This window comes from Pan troglodytes, chromosome 14 (assembly GCF_028858775.2).
Source record: "Pan troglodytes isolate AG18354 chromosome 14, NHGRI_mPanTro3-v2.0_pri, whole genome shotgun sequence".
NCBI classification, from domain to species: Eukaryota; Metazoa; Chordata; class Mammalia; order Primates; family Hominidae; genus Pan; species Pan troglodytes.
The window spans coordinates 90,314,749-90,328,987 of NC_072412.2; the positions used below are offsets into that span (position 1 = coordinate 90,314,749).

The window sequence follows — 14,239 nt, forward strand, 5'->3', positions numbered from 1 at the left end:
AAATATTATTTTCTAAGATAAATATTTATACAATACATATTTATGAAATACATATTCAAAGTAACAATATTTTTAAAATTTCTCATTTTATGTCATCTTTACAATAACAGAATCAAAAATATAAAGATTAAAATTTTACCTGTTTATCAATGTTAATAATGATGGAGTCCTCTCATTTTCATTACAAAGAGACTTACCCAGTGAAAAAGAAACTATGCAGAAATGCAACACTATTCTACTTGTTTTTTCATTTGTCCAGGAGAAATTTTATTCAAAGATCTCATTCTCTGATGTGGAAAACAAGAATATAATAGTCATTTCCACACATATCTGACCCAGAGAATTAGAGAGTCAATCTTTACTGTGCAGTCAGGATAAGAAAAAAAAATGTAGTCATCAGCAAAGTCAAAAATATTCAGAGAAACCCATTTTTACATAATAATTGGAGTCACGACCTTAGCATAGAATAAGGGCAAAATATATTGACTTTCATCCATGGAAAATTTGGACTTCTAATACAGAATATTTTAAAATGTCGGCTATTTTTAAATGCCTGCTTTACACTTGCAGTGGCATTAACCCTGCTAGAAGTGTTCCTTAATGCAGTCTAATTGACAGTCTGAATATGAGGCCGAGCCACCTCAGCAGCCCTTATGCTAACCACCCAGGCTGTGGTCCCTGAACAGAGAACAGTTGATGGTTTCAATTATACTGGGGTCATAGTATCATTGGCCTGATACTTTTCAAATGGTCAGAATTATGTTTCCAAAGGTTCATTCCTATGATTTTATGGGGGATGTCATCACTTACAAATGAAAGTAACACAAGAAAGTGCTTAGTCTTCTTAGGAAGCTAAAAAATCTTCTCTAGAAAAATGAAAAATTTGTACAGCTTCTAACATTTAGGAGAAAAGGAATTACACAAGTTATTATCTTGTATTTGAGGCAGTCTACATACAATTATATCTGACACAAAAGGCAAGTTTTAGCAGAAGTACATTCATTTTTATTGTATCCATCATACTTATATATTTGTTACAAATAAAAATACAGTTATCCTTCTATATCTGCCAGGGATTGGTTCTAGGACCAAATCTGAGCATGCTCAAGTCCCTTACATAAAATAGAATAGTGTTTGCACATAATCTATGGACATCTTTAAATCATTTCTAGGTTACTTATAATATCTAATACAATGTAAATGCTTTGTAAGTTGTTATACTATATTTTTATTTGTATATTTTAGTTGTAGTTTTTTTTAAAAAAATTTTGCTAATATTTTTGATCTGCAGTAGGTTGAGCCTGCAAATGGATCCTGTGGATACTGAAAGCTGACTAACTTTTAAGAAGCAAGTCAGTTTTTAAAACGGTGGGTAAATCAACAAAAACACTTTAACACTTCCTGGATTATTGTATATGGAAAAATTAAGTCTCAAAATTATAAATTAAAAATAGATTCAAACATATATGAGAAATATTTTCAGATAACCACCATATTCTCTTTATAATCCAGTCTGTATACTCTATTGTATTGGTAGTTGCTTTTCTACTTTTTATTACATGTTGTAGGTTTTCTTTGTTACTGTTGACAGATAGAAAGGGAATTCTCCAGTTTGTGTTTGAACAGGGGGGCAAATATTTTGTTTATAAAATGAATTCTTCCTTATAAAACATATTTAGCTTCTATTTGAAGAAACATATATTACAGTCTAAATTTAGAGTGCCATCTAGTGATGAATTAAATACACTTAATTTCAAATTCAAGAAGTATTAATGTTTAAATAATGAAAACTTCAATGTAGTTTTTTTGTTAACATGGAAAAATGACAGAATGATCATCATGCATTTAGTATACAATTAACATGATGATTTAGTGAATTTTATTTATATCATCAACTTGAAAAGACTTGTCCAAATTCAAAAAGATTTAAAACTTACGCAACATGTCTAAACTTAGTAACAATGAAATTGTTTGCATGTAGATTAGGAATCAATTAAGACGCCTTGATGTTTGCATTAAAGTACTCAAAGTTCATTCACAGTAACTGACCATATTTAGGATCTTCTTGGTGTTTACTAGCTACCCAACAAATGCTGGTTGATGGATTAAATTAGATAATAAGTAAAGAATAAATGTTTCAAAATGTAAATATAAAATAGTAACAACAAGAGTATTAAAAACCGAACTCCCATTTTTATAGAATTTGCCAGCTTTGAAAAGTGCTCAAAGCTCATGTTTCAATGATTAAATGCTTTTCCCTAGGCTTAAAATATACATTAAATTTTATAAATTAAATATAATAATTTACGAAAAGGGAAGCAAGGAAAATTAAAAAAGGGATGACAACAGGATGAAAAGGAAGAAAGAGGGGCACGAAAACAAAAGAAAGATCAAGGAAGAGAGAACAAGAAAAGGCAGGGAGGAAAAGACAATCTTACTGTTGATCTGCATTTCTTCCGGATGTTATAACACATATTAATCCATTTATGTCTATATGACAAAGCTCATTCCAATATGAGGGCAGCTGAGATTTAGTCAGGTAATATCAACTTCTATGTTTCAAAATCTAATTTTTCTAATTAATTGTATTCTTTGCATATAAGGGTTAAATAACACTCATTCTAAAAATTTGTAACATAAATGTTTTTACAAAGTGTTTGTACCAATGTTTTGCAAAATTTATTGATTCAGTGGTCTAGATTTGGGTTCACAAGATCTGCATTCTACATCTAATTTCATTATTTACTTTTTATATGATTTTTGGCAAATTACTAAAGCATTTGGGAAAAAAATAATAAAGGTGATTGTTTTCAACGAACTTCAGATATAGTTGACTATATTAAGTCAGTAGTTAAGCCCATTTGCTCTGGTCTAGATGACCTCCTATTGTTTCATTCTAATATTTGCTTAGGGAGAAACAAATCAACTTTTTTTGCTATAGATCAAAAAGAATGAACTAAACAAGAAAAAATTTTGTATGAATTACATGGGAAAGTCAAGACTGATTCTCCTTTAAGCGACAGAATCTTTCAGTAATTAGTATATTTCCTTTAAAATTATTCAAGTTATGATGTGGAGAAAGATGCAGGTTTCAGAAGATGTCATAGGTCTCAGGAACTCTTGTGTTCCTTTAATCCTGACCGATCACCGCATCTGAAATCACCACTTAGATTTTAGATTTTAGGATTTTAGAGCTCTCCAATTATGCGTATTTATGGACTATGTCCAATGCAAGAAGGCATTTTTCATAATCAATCAATTTTTTGTTTTAGAAAATAACATGGGATTTACTTTATATCCAAACAAAAGAATGCACTTCACTTTTTATTTTTAAATAGTTCCCATTATCTGACCAAGTTTCTGAAATAATAATATAGTTGATGTTTTCGGGGCAATTTCTTGAAGGGTACTGATATAAGATCTATTATATGACAGAAAAATAGCTTCAGCTTCGATCAAGCCAAATAGCTTTGTCCTAATTTAGTATCAGCCTCACCGTGATGATATTTCTGTGGAGATTTGCCAATAACCTACTGTTATCATAGGAAGTGACTTTGGCTCAGGCATTTAGTCAGTGAGTGAGTCACAGGGGACATACCAAAATGAGCATGGCAGTTGCTCCCTTCAAGGGTATGGAGAATTTTCTGTAGCATATCACTTTGTTCTTACCACCTTGAGAAAAGAAAAAAATGAAGGTCATGCTAAATATGTTTTGTCTTAGAATGCAGCATTTTCAATAAATGAATTAGGGGAAACTTTGTGCTTGTCAGTAAAAGTTTGCCTTGAGCAAATTGTATTCCCTAGGAGTAGTTGATATTTGTTGTTTTTCGGTGCCCGTTTCTAATTCTAGGTTTTGTTGTTTTTTTTCCCAGAGAATCACTGCTTTTCAATTTGTGTAAACTTGATAGAGTTGTAAATCTAGGTGCCTGTTCTCACAGGGTAGAATCTTAAGGGTGTCCCTAGAGTATCCCTCTGTTACATTAATTTTTCCAACCCTTTCATCTGCTCCCAGACCATAATTAATACATAGGGATTCAGATGACCTAGCTGGAGATTTTTAATTGAAATATATATATATATATATATATATATATATTCCATTTTGTACACCATATATATATGTATACACACACACACACACACATATATATATATATATGGTATACAAATTGATTTTTGATATATGGATACATTGTGGAATGGGTACAAATCTTAAACTTTTGCAGCATAACCAAGAACAAAAGAAAGGAAATGGCTTTGAGTTAATGCTTCTGTCAATTAAAAATAAAATCTTAACCCCCCCATCCCCACTGACTGCATGGTTGCCCCCTCAGCCAGGGGAACCCCAGAAATGACTTAGAAACTTAGTTCCCAGCCATGACAAGGCAGGAGGTCAGACATACCTTGTTATAATCCCCTCTCTTTTATGGTTTCAATACAATATCTGACCAGCATTAATGATAAAATAGAGATCGTAAGACTGACAGAATAGGGTCTTTGTGGCAATAAGATATCAAATTTTAAACAAGACTTAAGGCCATGCCAGGCAAGAGTTCAGTTACACATCCCTAGACTTAAACTACAAAAAATAAACTATGTTCTAATGGCCACAAGGTTTTTCTTTCTCTCTAGCAACTAAACAAGTACTGTCTTCAAGATAAACAATATTAAAATAATCACAACTCATCCAGCTCACAGAAGCTGACTACCTGAACCCTTGATCTACTAGCCATAACTACAGCTTTAATTGGACAAGCGACTAAATTCAGTAACTTTCTCCTAGTAAGAAGACCACCAACCACAGACTGCTCCTGGCCAGTTTATGGAGATTACACACTTGTGTAACTTCATGTCCTGAAAAGACCTTTGAATATATATGGGGATATTTTTCCCCTCCAAATCTCTTGTTGAAATGTGATCCCCAGTGTTGGAAATGAGCCCAGTGGGAGGTGTTTGGATCATGGGAGTGGATTCCTCATGAATGACTTGGTGCCTTCGTCAGGTTAATGAGTAAGTTCTCCCTCTATGAGTGCGTGCAAGATCTGGTTGTTTTCAAGAGCCTGGCACCTCCTCCTCTCTCTCGCTCCCTCTTGCTATGTGACATGTTGGCTCCCCATCTGCCTTTCACCACGATTGTAAGCTTCTTGAGGCCTCAAAAAAAGCAAGCAGATGTTGGTGCCATGCTTGTACAGGCTGTGGAAACATAAGCCAAATAAACCTCTTTTCTTTGTAAATTCCCCAGCCTCAGGTATTCCTTTACAGCAAGGCAAAACTAACACAAGGGCCTAATCATAGTACATTTAAATATTATGTCCCCACCCCAAGGTGAACATGAATTCTATGTTACATGCTTGTTTGTTCAATATGCATGTGTCAGAACCACCTTCATGAATATTCATAGCTGTTCCTGTAACCGGTTGAATATGTATGTTTGACCAGCCTGTTCAACATAATTCTCCTATCGCACTCCCTCCTCATTTGAGGTGCCCGTCTCTGGACTTTGGCCAGACAGAGGCTCTATTTCCCAGCCTGCAGATGGCCACTTTGCAGGCTGTTACCCTTTATAAGAAATAAAGTATCCTTCTCCTTTTCTAAACTTATAGATTGCGTGTGTGACTGTGTTTTTAAGTTTACATATCCTAGAAAATAAACCTCAACCGAGCTTTCTGTCTCAAAAGCATTATCATGAATCCTTCTTGCAAATCATATAGTGCTAACATGTTTACAGCCCATTTTCAAAAAGTTTTCTCCATCTACTTACTCCAGTTGCCTTTGACTGAATTATCTAAAGTCTGCATTTCCTTTTAAAAACTAAGATCTGTAATGGATATACTGATATGTATTATTCATTCTGCTGATGATTAAATCATGCCTGGCAAATAGGAAAATTCATTTTTTAGGCAAAATGAACTTAAGTCTCCAAATGACCCTCTCCCCTTTTTGTGAGTTGGTATGGAAAGTAAATCAATTAGATTCCATGTAAGTTAAAATTTCTTGTCTGATAGACCTATGGAAAGCGGACCCATTGAGCAGAAGGAGATGCTTTTGCTGAATGGGAACAAGGGTTAGGGAGACCCATGAGGATTCAGACTAGGGAATGATGTATTAAACTTCACCTTTAATCAGAAGATGACTCACAAGAACCGATGGAACCTCACACTAAATAATCTGTGGAGTGTACAGAAGCAGGTCATACAAGTTCTAAGGGAAAAGACTGTGTATAAACATGAAAGCCATTTTCAGAGGCATAGTATTAAGAATTGACGGCCAAATATTTCTGATTCCCACACTCCAGAAACGTGATATGATTATATTCCCTGGCCCCTTTACAGTTGATGGAGACCTGCAATTAAAACATGGAGGGTGAGCAAAATAGATCAGTGCCATTTCTAGGCCACAATATTAAAGTGACAATGCAAGACCCTCTAGAACATTCTTTGCCCCTCACATAGTAACACCAAAGCTAGAACGATGGCTATTCTGTCTTCATGGATCCCTCAGGAACTATGTTGAGCAGTCATTACTGACACTCGATGAAGGAATTGTAACCTGGGTGAGAAGTAAGCTTTTGTTGTTTTGACTGCTGAGATTTGGGGATTGACATTTCAATATAAATCATAGTAGCATAACATAGAATACCCTAATATAAGCAGCTGTAGTTACCATTAACATGTCACAGGCTCAGCTGACTTGGGGAGAAAGAACTCAGCTGTCAGCCGTCAATTTAAGAAACAAACTACAATGAAAGCAATGGTCAAGGCTTTAATCAGTTACTATGATGTTACAAGCAAGAGGCTAAACTGGAGAAAGCTCCAACTCCACCTATTTCATTTTCCCACATGGAATGTTGCACCGACTGAGGATGAGAGAAATCTACACAGACAGAGACTAGGGGATTGTCTCACTGGTCAGAGAACCCCAGTAAGAGGTTCTTTCAGTTTTATGGACCCTGGAGTCATAGGAAATTGTGCGGGAAGGACAGGGAGTGGAAAACTACTTACTGGATACTAAGAGTAGACAAAAGTTTCAACTTTTTCCCTTCCTGCTCTTATTAGGAAGTCTCAGCAGAGGTGCCTGAGGAAAGCCTCAGTCAAAGGTCCCAGGGAAAGAGATCTCAGAATGAAGGTGACTGGTTAGTGATATCTTTTGGCTCCGTGTCCTCACCCAAATCTCATCTGGAATTGTAATCCCCACGTGTGGAGGGAGGGAGGTGATTGGATCATGGCGGTGGTTTCTCCTATGCTGTTCTCATGATAGTAAGTTCTCATGAGATTTTGTTGCTTAATAAGTGTGGGGATCTTCCCCCTTTGGGCTCTCTCTCTCACCTGCCACCATGGAAGACGTGCTTCTTCCCCTTCCACCATGGTTGTAAGTTCCCTGAGGCCTACCCAGCCATGTGAAACTATGAGTCAATGAAACCTCTTTTCTTTATAAATTATCCAGTCTCTATAAATTAGCCAGTCTCAGGCATGTCTTTACAGCAGTGTGAAAACGAACTAATACAGTTAGTAATGCAGATATGCCTAAGAGCATGACCAGACACGAAGGCTGAGTACTTGACTGAAACTCCCATCACAGACCGAAGTGCACTGGCTGGGCACCGAGCCTGGTGTAGAGAAGGTAGCTTTACCCCATGAGGTTTTCCAGGCCTATGATCAGGCTTAAAATATCACACAAAAGTGTTTTGGCCAGAAGACAAGACTCCTGATAAATCAGTAATCAAGACAACATTAGCTTGAGACTCTTTATACTTTGAGTTCCTACAATAACAATCTGAAACCTAGATTAGAAGTATAACAAACAGCCAAGGTTCATCTAATCACAGGCCAGCCAACTCATCAGACCATGCCCAAATAATGCAGACACCCAGCTGTGGACAACCAGGTGACCTCTGTACTTTGCCTCTGTGTCTGATCCATAAAAGCCAGCTGTTCACACGGCTGGGTGAAGTTCCATAAACCTTTTCTGGGTCTGAGTTCTGCCTGATTCATGAATTGTACTTTGCTCAAATAAACCCCACTAAATTTAATTTGTCTAAAGTTTATGTTTTGTTTTTTGTTTAACACTCTTCAACATATAATTGCAAGACCAAGAATGTATCTGTTCTGCCACCAGAGGCAGAGAATTGGTAGTTAATTTTTTTTTGTTAATGGCTAGAGTCCTTTTCAAATGAGTCTGTTTCAGTTATCTATGGCTGTGTAACGAATTGCTCCCAAACTGACTGACCATTTTGATTTGCTCATAATTCGAGGGTAAAGGATTTGGAAAGGGCTAGGCTGAGCAGTTTGTCTGTGATTCTTTGGTGTCTGTCAGCAGAGTCAGCAGTGACTGGAAGATGTTGTTCCCTTGTGGCTCCCTTATTCACGTATGTGGTGAATCAATGTTCTTTATTCTCTCTCCCTCCCTTTATCTCTCTCTCCCTCCCTTTATCTCTCTCTCCCTCCCCTACCCCCTGTCTCTCCCCATTCACCCAACACAAAGGTTTGATGGTTTCTTAACTTCTGGGCCTTTCCGTGCAACTAGCGTTTCTCACAACTTAGTGGTCTTAGAGTAGTTAAATTTTTCACGGTGGCTGGCTCCCAAGAGGCAGAAAGTGGAAGCTGAGAGGTCCATTAAGAGAAATACTCAGAACTAGCATGGGGTCATTTCTGCCTTTGTTGTTATTCAAAACCAGCCTACAAAGCCCACCTGGTTTTAAGTTTGTGAAAAATTCAACTTCACTTCTTCATAGGGAAGCTGCAAATCACTTTGTAGAAGCACATACGGGATGGGAGATGTTATTGTGGTTTTCTTTGGAAAAAAACCTGCCATATATCCCATGTTGGTGAGTTTAGATAGACTGGAATACCAACAAGCTTAAAGAAAATCTGTCACAAGTTATTTATAGGTCCTAAGAGTAAAGAATATACATACAAATAACTGTCATAAAACATATACATATATTGTGTAAGAAGGAATACAAATAATTGTAATAAAACATACACATATATTGTGCAATGAAAGAATAAAACATATACATATATTGTGTAAGATGGAATGTTTATTTCTAAAAGATAATGCTTATTTCTAAGGGATGATGTTTATTTCTAAGGAAAACTTTGTATTAGGTTTTCATTGCTAATGTGACAAATTTCCATAAACTTGGCAGCCTGTAAGAACACCAATATTTTAACTTACAGTTTTGTAGGTCAGAAGTTTAGGTGGGGTTAGCTGGTTTCTGTGCTCCAGGTCTTACAAGGTTAAAACGAAGGTATTGAAAGGTCTGCATTTCCTACTGGAGGGTCCGAGGAAACATCTGTTTCCAAACTTACTTAGATTGCGGGCAAAATTCAGTTTTCTGTAGTCATAGGACTCACATCACTGTTTCCTTTGTGGCTGTTGGTTGGGGGCCAGTTTTTTTCTCCTAGAAGCTACACTCAACCTTTCTTAGGGTTTCCATGTGAATTCCTCCAGCAATGACTAATTGAGTCATTGTCACACTTTGAATTTCTCCGAGTAATCCTTGTGCAATATCTCTCTACCTTTAGATGGAGAAGTGATTGGCTTTTAAGGGGTCATGTAAATATATTGGACTCGCCTGGGTAATCCAAAATAATTTGACAACTTGAATGTCTGTCACCTTATTTATATTTGCAAAGTCATTTTTGCCGTGTGACATAGCATATTCTCAGGTAGGAGAGATTAGGGCCTGGACCTATTTAGAGGGCTGTTCTGTCAACCATAGAAATCACAAAAAGCATTCCATCTGTTTCTTGACAGATGAATAAGCTATTTCAGTGCTATAGAAGTTGAAGCTATATAGAATGTGAAGTATTTTGTATTTATGCTAAGTAGTTTGAACTAAATCTGTTTTGACTAGACTTATATCTATGGTCTTGGGGCAGAGAATAATATATTTTTTGCATTTTTCAGAGATAAATTTGAGAGTGAGATGGAAAATATTTAGACAGAGTGAACTAGCTCAAGGCTTAACTATCAGGAAGAGATAATAATGTTCTATATTGTGGCTTACTAATAAGATTGGGAATGGAACATGAGAATGATTTTATGGGAATGAAAATATTTGATGGTTATTTTTTCTTAGTTATAAGAGTCTTCATTGATTTATAAAATCTTCGTAAGTTTATCTGGAAAGATGGGGAGGGTAGCATTTTTCAAAATTAAAGAGACCATGGGAAAATGATACATTTGGTTTGAATTATATTGATTTTTGAGATTTTTAAGCTATCTTTAAGAAGATACCCTCCAGATAATCAGATACATTAATAAGTCAAGAATTCAAAAGAGAGATAAAATACACAGACGTACTTGTGATTTTCTATTTTCTTTAGAATAATTTAAACAATAAACATATTAACATTTAGAGAACCCAGGTCAGGATATATATGCGTTTTATTTAGATTTCATATATTTCTGAATTAGTCTTTTAAAGTGTACAAGGAAAACTTAGAAAGAATCTTCCACTTTTTCCCCTAATATTCTCTTAGTAGTCTATTATAGACTTATTCCTTCAATAACAATTGTATTTTCTGCAATGGGCTGGTTTTAATAATGCTTGAACAAAAGCACATTTTCTAGTTTTTTATAATTCATCTTTTTTAAAGAAAAGTATTTAAAGCTCCTTCTTAATTGATGACTCAGATTTTGGCCATGAAAACAATTACGCCTTTAGTTGCCTTATTTTGCAGAATAAATGAGTCTTTTTATCCATTGAGATTTATTCCAAAATGGAAACAGCAATGCTAAAATGTCTAAATTGGTTGAGGCTAGATATTTGATAGAGCTTGGGAGGTAAGTAGAATCTCAGGGAATAAAATAAATTTAATAGCTATGTTTAGAACCACACACACATGCACACATTAAGTGAGTTTAAAATTGTGATCACATGACGAAAAGTTGCAGCATTAATGGAAACCCAAACACACTGCTATGGTCAGCAGAATGTTGATGTAGGAAAAATATTTTAATCTTGATAGCATAAAATCCTGTCCTCTGCCATCAGGGTTACTCTGGCAAAGAGGCTTACAAAGAAATATTCTAAAAGAGGTTGCTGCACTTTTATAATGAATAATAATGTTTCCAATTTCCGATATTCTGCCTATCTGTTTCTACATTGTGGAACATTTTAGGACTTTGTTAAACTTTTCACAAGAACTTGTCTTTGAGAAAAGTACATTTAATAGAAAATTATCTAACATCTGACATATTTCTCTCCCTATCTCTCTCATATACATATTTCCAAATATATGTACATATATCCATATATATTTTTGTATCAATCTATATATTGTTATATACATGGAAGTAAAAGTTTGGACTAATTATTCTGCAACTTAAACTTAGAAACCAGATAAATTAAATATAAGTGACTGTGGTTTATTTTTCATAGTGGGAGCATTTAATTTATTTTTGTGCTTGTTAGTTTTGATGAGTTCTTATTTCATTTGGATTTGTTTGACAATTTGCTTATTTATATGCTTTCATTTTAGAAAATTACTATTTTGCAATGTGAAGAATTTCAGGAAGAGTGTTTACAAACAACAACAAATCAGTTGAGATACATTACAAATGTCTGACAAATTAATATTTCAAAAATTGATACTTAATATTTAGGTCATTTAGGGCCTGAGAAGGAAAAACGATGCAGGCATTATCAGTTATTGCTGACACCACCGTTCGCTAAATGCCCCCAAATCTTAGGGATGTCTAAAAGAGAACTAAGCTTTGATCTATGATGTGGCACATCTTTTGAGAAAGGTTGTAAATTTATATTGATGAATACTAACATTGAGCACAGGATAATAGCAAAGCTGAACGCATTGCATGGGTTTCCCATTGCTGATGTTAACATTAATGCTGACTAATCTTGCCTACAGATTTGCCATTGTTGATTAAATGTTTAATGATTCTAAATCCATGTCCAAAAGTTTCTTACATTTTTCTTTATAATATTAAATATTAGGTTCATTTTTGCTCTTTTGCCCCCAATTCTGTAAAAATAAACAAGGTTAAAAATCAGGTGTCTTATTTTTCCTAGATAGGAAATTCTGTCTTGCTGTCTCATTCTTTGAACAAACTCAACTTATTTGGGAAATTATTTTTCTAATATCCTGCTAAATAGCATCGAAGACATAGTTTGATGTGAGTCATATTGATATAATAACTGTCTCATGTGACATGGGACAGTTTATTTGGTTTACAAATGAATACAAATGATAACATCAAAATTGTAAAATATATTAGCAATATTGGCTATTGTTTACACTGAATAAAAGTGTTATTTAGAAGTTTGGAAAAATCAATATCTTACTTGAAATTCAGTAGAATACATTAACTCTTTTTTGTTTATTTTGGCAGTAAAAGTCAATTGCAGAATAAAGAAAAAAACCGTAGTCGAACACGAATCCACTTGTCTTCTAAATTTATACATATGCGTATACACAGACACAAAAAGCAGTCATACATTTAAGCTATCTAATGAGTTCTGCTGCTTAAAAACTAGAATATTATTTAATTTATAGAACATTGGAGCTAGAAGGAACCTTAAACATTACATCACCCAAGCATGTATTTTTATTGCCAAGGTCATAGAGTGAAAGTGATTCAAACCAAAATCAATTTGTCTTCCAAGTCCAGTTTTCTTTTTACTAAAATACTTTGTCCCTTATATCTAGAAAACCCAGCAAGAATATAATAAAAGCACATTTCTAAAATCCCGAGATCATTTTAAGGGATAAGGTCTTCTCCCACCTTCATGTTCCAGAAGCTTGCTATTTGATTTTTGATCCCAAACATATTAGAGGCTTTGTTAGCAGCTCCTTCTGGCAATGAATCATCCAACACAAAACTGTTTCTCCATTTAGTGTATGAAGAGCCAAGAGTGAGGTTGGAAACTAAAATTCATTTGAGAAAAGTGACATTTATTTGTTTAATATTTTCATTCCTTTGAAACATGCTTGTATTTAATTTAGAGGACTATGGTTAGCATAAAAAAGGTCTTTATTTCTCTTTCCATTCCTAGAATGGAAACTACTAATGCAAATTGCTGACTCATTGTGTAGTAAGGGAAAGTAAATGAAGAAACCAGCTCAGGCTCTAATTATCCAAGAATATCATGCATAAAATAAGAAAAATGTAAGTCCATAAAACTTTTAAATTCCTCCATGATAAATTTGAAGTTAAGAAACTTTTCTGGCTGGGTGTGGTGGCTCCCACCTGTAATCCCAGCACTTTGGGAGGCCAAGGCAGGTGGATCATGAGGTCAGGAGTTTGAGACCAGTGTGACCAACATGGTGAAACCCCATCTCTACTAAAAATTCAAAAATTAGCTGTGCGTGATGTTGCATGCCTGTAATCCCAGCTACTCAGGAGGCTGAGGCAGGAGAATCGCTTGAACCCGGGAGGTGGAGGTTGCAGTAAGCTGAGATTGCACCACTGCACTCCAGCCTGGCGATAGAGCGAGACTCTGTCTCAAAAAAAAAAAAAAAAAAAGAAACTCTCCTTACTGTTAGATGAGTTCTATTTTCAATCATTTGATGATGCATTCTTCATTCATGTATTAGTTTATTTAACACATATTTTTAATGCCTTTACTGCACCTGACACTTTTTTAGACCACTTTATCTATTGGGTAAAATACTGAAATCTCTTCCTTTGAGGCTGCTGTTTCTCAGTCTTTTACACTGAAACCTACAGTCTATAAACTGTGCAAAAGCTAGATATAAATCTCCAAATTAAATATATAATTCTTCAATTTACTTGATTTTTTTCAAAGAGTTATTTCATTTGGCATAAACAGCGAGTCAGAAGAGTTTGATTTAAACTCTCTGATTTAAACTCTTGATTTAAACCAAGGTGTGGTTGAGAGGACATGGAGTAGGACAATTAGAAAGTCAGGTCCAGGGGTCACTATTCCTGGGTTCAGATTACAGGCCTGCCCTTTGTTAGCTGTGTGACCTTGACCAAGTTAGTTACTTCTTCACTCATAGATGCTAATATGAAAATTAAGATAATACTATTGAGTTAATTCATGTAAAATAATTAGAGAACCTGGCACATGTTAGATGTTATTGCAATCATGTAAATTGCCTTAGGCAAATAGAAATGTAATTATAGTTACAATTTAGGCAGGGCAAGAGAAGACTCTGGGCATGAAAGGAGAAGCCAGATTACTTAGTATTTAATAATAAGATCATTTGTCTATGAGATGTAAGTGATAATAATAAATGAAGTACTTTAT

General features: G+C 34.9%; 1 long non-coding RNA gene across 1 annotated transcript in view; it reads right to left on the bottom strand.

Moving 5' to 3' along the window:
- Nucleotides 1-248: 248 nt before the first annotated feature.
- The window catches only part of LOC134808146 (uncharacterized), a 124,374-nt gene continuing 110,383 nt past the window's right edge, over nt 249-14,239 (bottom strand). Inside the window, exon 7 of the long non-coding RNA XR_010150534.1 lies at nt 249-3,672. This is a non-coding gene — a long non-coding RNA (uncharacterized LOC134808146). The remainder of the gene's footprint in view (nt 3,673-14,239) is intronic.